The sequence below is a fragment of the Taeniopygia guttata genome, chromosome 5 (assembly GCF_048771995.1).
Source record: "Taeniopygia guttata chromosome 5, bTaeGut7.mat, whole genome shotgun sequence".
NCBI classification, from domain to species: domain Eukaryota; kingdom Metazoa; phylum Chordata; class Aves; order Passeriformes; family Estrildidae; genus Taeniopygia; species Taeniopygia guttata.
This window is the reverse complement of record NC_133030.1, coordinates 6877711-6883710: the sequence shown is the minus strand read 5'-3', so window position 1 is coordinate 6883710 and position 6000 is coordinate 6877711.

Below are 6000 nucleotides of genomic sequence, written 5' to 3'. Positions count from 1 at the left end.
CAAACTGACACCAGGAACCTGGACTGCTGAGTTTTCTTTCCCAGGGAAAACCGCCGATGTTTCTTCTCAGTGCCCTGTGGCCCCGCCTTGGAAGCTGAATGAAAAATATCCGAAAATCGAAGGATGGGCCCCATAGAGAAGCTGCCTCTACCTCATACTTGTGCTGCCCTGACAGTCCCAGAGGAGCCCTACAAACTGACATCAGGAACCTGGACTGGTGAGTTTTCTTTCCCAGGGAAAAAAACCGAAGTTTTTGCGCAGGTCGCTGTGGCCCTGAGCAGGCAGCTGATTGCAAAAAATCCCAAAATCGAAGGATGGGCCTTAACGAGAAGCTGCCTCCACTTCATACTTGTGCTGCCCTGACAGTCCCAGAGGAGGCCTACAAACTGACATCAGGAACCTGGACTGGTGAGTTTTCTTTCCCAGGGAAAACAGCCGATGTTTTTGCTCAGCGTCCGGTGACCCTGAACAGGAAGCTGACTGCAAAAAATCTGAACATCGAAGGATAAGTCCCAGAAAGGATCTTCCCCCACCTCATACATGTGCTGCCCTGACACTCTCAGAGGAGCCCTACAAACTTACATCAGGGACCTGGACTGGTGAGTTTTCTTTCCCAGGGAAAACACCTGCTGGTTTTGCAGAGGGTCCTGTGGCCCTGAGCGAGAAGCTGACGGCAAAAAATCCGAACATCGAAGGATGGGCCCCATACAGAAGCTGCCTCCACCTCATACTTGTGCTGCCCTGACAGTCCCAGAGGAGCCGTACATACTGAAATCAGGAACCTGGAATGGTGAGTTTTCTTTCCCAGGGAAAACAGCCGATGTTTTTCTCTGGGTGCTTTGACCCTGAGCGGGAAGCTGACTGCAAAAAATCCGAACATCAAAGGATAAGTCCCAGACCGGAGCTGCCCCCACCTCATACTTGTGCTGCCCTGACAGTCCCAGAGGAGCCCTACAAACTGACATCAGGAACCTGGTCTGGTGAGTTTTCTTTCCCCGGGATAACAGCCAAAGTTTATTCTCAGGGCCCTCTGGCCCTGAGTGGGAAGCTGATTTGAAAAAATCCGAACATCGAAGGATGGGCCACATACAGAAGCTGACCCACCTCATACTTGTGCTGCCCTGACAGTCCCAGAGGAGCCCTACATACTGACATCAGGAACCTGGACTGGTGAGTTTTCTTTCCCAGGGAAAACAGCTGATGATTTTTCTCAGGTCGCTGTGGCCCTGAGCGGAAAGCTGATGGGAAAAAATCTGAACATCGACGGATGTGTCCCAGACCGGAGCTGCCCACACCTCATACTTGTGCTTCCCTAAAAGTCCCAGAGGAGCCCTACAAACTGACATCAGGAACCTGGACTGGTGAGTTTTCTTTCCCAGGGAAAACAGCCGATGTTTTTGCTCAGGGTCCTGTGACCCTGAGCGGGAAGCTGACTGCAAAAAATCCGAACATCGAAGGATAATTCCCAGACCAGAGCTAACCCCACCTCATACTTGTGCTGCCCTGACAGTCCCAGAGGAGCCCTACATACTGACATCAGGAACCTGGACTGGTGAGTTTTCTTTCCCAGGGAAAACAGCCGATGTTTTTTCTCAGGGTCCTGTGACCCTAAACGGGAAGCTGACTGCAAAAAATCCGAATATCGAAGGATAAGTCCCAGACCGGAGCTGCCCCCACCTCATACTTGTGCTGCCTTGACAGTCCCAGAGGAGCCCTACATACTGACATCAGGAACCTGGACTGGTGAGTTTTCTTTCCCAGGGAAAACAGCCGATGTTTTTGCTCAGGTCTCTGTGGCCCCGAGCGGGAAGCTGATTGCAAAAAATCTGAACATCGAAGGATAAGTCCCAGACAGGATCTGCCCCGCCGTCATACTTGTGCTACCCTGACAGTCCCAGAGGAGCCCTACAAACTGACATCAGGAACCTGGATTGGTGAGTTTTCTTTCCCAGGGCAAACAACCGATGGTTTTGCTCAGGTCGCTGTGGCCCTGAGCAGGCAGCTAATTGCAAAAAATCCGAACATCGAAGGAGAAGTCCCAAATAGGATCTCCCCCCACCTAATACTTGTGCTGTTCTAACAGTCCCAGGGGAGCCCTACAAACTGACCTCAGGAACCTGGACTGGTGAGTTTTCTTTCCCAGGGAAAACAGCTGATGTTTTTGCTCAGGGCCCTGTGGCTCTGAGCCGGCGGCTGACTTCAAAATATCCGAACATCGAAGGATGGGTCCCATACCGGAGCTTCCCCCACCTCATACTTCTGCTGCCCTGACAGTCCCAGGGGAGCCCTACAAACTGACATCAGGAACCTGGACTGGTGAGTTTTCTTTCCCAGGGAAAGCAGACGATGTTTGTGCTCAGGGCCCTGTGGCCCTGAGTGGGAAGCTGAATGTAAAAAATCCGAACATCGAACGATAAGTCCCACACCGGAGCTGCCCCCAGTTCATACTTGTGCTGCCCTGACAGTCCCAGAGGAGCCCTACAAACTGACATCAGGAACCTGGACTGGTGAGTTTTCTTTCCAAGTGAAAACAGCCAATGTTTCTGCTCAGGGTCCTGTGGGAATGAGCAGGCAGCTGATTGCAAAAAATCCGAACATCGAATTATGGGCCCCATAGAGAAGCTGCCTCCACCTCATACTTGTGCTGCCCTGACAGTCCCAGAGGAGCCCTACAAACTGACATCAGGAACCTGGACTGGTGAGTTTTCTTTCCCAGGGAAAACAGCCGATGTTTCTGCTCAGGGTCCTGTTGCACTGAGCAGGCAGCTGATTGCAAAAAATCCGAACATCGAAGGATAAGTCCCAGAGCAGAGCTGCCCCCACCTCATACTTGTGCTGTCCTGACAGTCCCAGAGCAGCCCTACAAACTGACATCAGGAACCTTTACTGGTGAGTTTTCTTTCCCAGGGAAAAGAGCCGATGTTTTTGCTCAGGTCAATGTGGCCCTGAGAGGGAAGCTGACTGAAAAATATCCGAACATTGAAGGATAAGTCCCAGACCGGAGCTGCCCCCACCTCATATTTGTGCTGCCCTGACAGTCCCAGAGGAGCCCTACATACTGACATCAGGAACCTGGACTGGTGAGTTTTCTTTCCCAGGGAAAACAGCCGATGTTTTTGCTCAGGTAGCTGTTACCCTGAGCGGGAAGCTGATTGCAAAAAATCTGAACATCGAAGAATAAGTCCCTGACAGGATCTGCCCTGCCGTCATACTTGTACTGCCCTGACTGTCCCAGGGGAGCCCTACAAACTGACACCAGGAACCTGGACTGCTGAGTTTTCTTTCCCAGGGAAAACCGCCGATGTTTCTTCTCAGGGCCCTGTGGCCCCGCCTTGGAAGCTGAATGAAAAATATCCGAACATCGAAGGATGGGCCCCATAGAGTAGCTGCCTCCACCTCATACTTGTGCTGCCCTGACAGTCCCAGAAGAGCCCTACAAACTGACATCAGGAACCTGGACTGGTGAGTTTTCTTTCCCAGGGCAAACAGCTGATGTTTTTGCTCAGGGCCCTGTGGCTCTGAGCCGGCAGCTGACTTCAAAATATCCGAACATCGAAGGATTTGTCCCGTACCGGAGCTCCCCCACCTCATACTTGTGCTGCCGTTGCAGTCCCAGAGGAGCCCTACATACTGACATCAGGAACCTTTACTGGTGAGTTTTGTTTCCCAGGGAAAACAGCCGATGTTTTTGCTCAGGTCAATGTGGCCCTGAGAGGGAAGCTGACTGCAAAATATCCGAACATTGAAGGATAAGTCCCAGACCGGAGCTGCCCCCAACTCATATTTGTGCTGCCCTGACAGTCCCAGAGGAGCTTTAAAAACTGACATCAGGATCCTGGACTGGTGAGTTTTCTTTCCCAGGTTAAACAGCCGATATTTCTGCTCAGAGTCCTGTGGCACTGAGCAGGCAGCTGATTGCAAAAAATCCGAACATCGAAGCACAAGTCCCAGACAGGATCTCCCCCTCCGTCATACTGGTGCTGCCCTGACAGTCCCAGAGGAGCCCTACAAACTGACATCAGGAACCTGGACTGGTGAGTTTTCTTTCCCAGGGAAAACAGCCGATGTTTCTGCTCAGGGTCCTGTGGCACTGAGTAGGCAGCTGATTGCAAAAAATCCGAACATCAAAGGATGGGCCCCATAGAGTAGCTGCCTCCACCTCATACTTGTGCTGTCCTGACAGTCCCAGAGGAGCCCTAAAAACTGACATCAGGAACCTGGACTGGTGAGTTTTCTTTCCCAGGGAAAACCGCCGATGTTTCTTCTCAGGACCCTGTGGCCCTGCCTTGAAAGCTGACCGAAAAAAATCCGAACATCGAAGGATGGGCCACATACAGAAGTTGCCTCCACCACATAGTTGTGCTGCCCAGACAGTCCCAGAGGAGCCCTACAAACTGACATCAGGATCCTGGACTGGTGAGTTTTCTTTCCCAGGTTAAACAGCCGATATTTCTGCTCAGGGTCCTGTGGCAATGAGCAGGCAGCTGATTGCAAAAAATCCCAACATCGAAGGATGGGCACCATAGAGAAGCTGCCTCCACCTCATACATGTGCTGCCCTGATAGTCCCAGAGGAGCCCTACAAACTGACATCAGGAACCTGGACTGGTGAGTTTTCTTTCCCAGGGAAAACAACCGATGTTTTTGCTCAGGTCGCTGTGGCCCAGAGCAGGGAGCTGATTGCAAAAAATCCGAACATCGAACGATAAGTCCTAGACCGGAGCTTCCCCCAGCTCATACTTGTGCTGCCCTGACAGTCCCAGAGGAGCCCTACAAACTGACATGAGGAACCTGGACTGGTGAGTTTTCTTTCCCAGGGAAAACAGCTGATGTTTTTGCTCAGGTCAATGTGGCCCTGAGCCGGAAGCTGATTGCAAAAGATCCGAACATCGAAGGATTAGTCCCAGGCAGGATCTTCCCCTCCGTCATACTTGTGCTGCCCTGACAGTCCCAGAGGACCCTTAAAAACTGACATCAGGATCCTGGATTGGTGAGTTTTCTTTCCCAGGGAAAACAGCCGATGTTTCTGCTCAGGGTCCTGTGGCACTGAGTAGGCAGCTGATTGCAAATAATCAGAACATCAAAGGATGGGCTCCATAGAGTAGCTGCCTCCACCTCATACTTGTGCTGTCCTGACAGTCCCAGAGGAGATCTACAAACTGACATCAGGAACCTGGACTGGTGAGTTTTCTTTCCCAGGGAAAACAGCCGATGTTTTTGCTCAGGTAGCTGTGGCCCTGACCGGGAAGCTGATTGCAAAAAATCCGAACATCGAAGGAGAATTCCCAGACAGGATCTGCCCCCGCGTAATACTTGTGCTGTCCTAACAGTCCCAGGGGAGCCCTACATACTGACATCAGGAACCTGGAGTGGTGAGTTTTCTTTCCCAGGGAAAACCGCCGATGTTTCTTCTCAGGGCCCTGTGGCCCTGCCTTGAAAGCTGACCGAAAAAAATCCGAACATCGAAGGATGGGCCACATACAGAAGTTGCCTCCACCACATAGTTCTGCTGCCTAGACAGTCCCACAGGAGCCCTACAAACTGACATCAGGAACCTGGACTGGTGAGTTTTCTTTCCCAGGGAAAACAACCGATGTTTGTGATCAGGGACCTGTGGCTCTGAACCAGCAGCTGGCTGGAAAAAATCCTAATATCGAAGGATGTGTCCCAGTCCGGAGCTGCCCCACCTCATATTAGTGCTGTCCTGACAGTCCCAGAGGAGCCTTAAAAACTGACATCAGGAACCTGGACTGGTGAGTTTTCTTTCCCAGGGAAAACAGCCGATGTTTCTGCTCAGAGTCCTGTGGCAATGAGCAGGCAGCTGATTGCAAAATATACGAACATCGAAGGAGAAGTGCCAGACAGGATCTGCCCCCACCTAATACTTGTGCTGTCCTAACAGTCCCAGGGGACCCCTACAAACTGACATCAGGAACCTGGACTAGTGAGTTTTCTTTCCCAGGGAAAACAGCCGATATCTTTGCTCAGGTCAATATGGCCC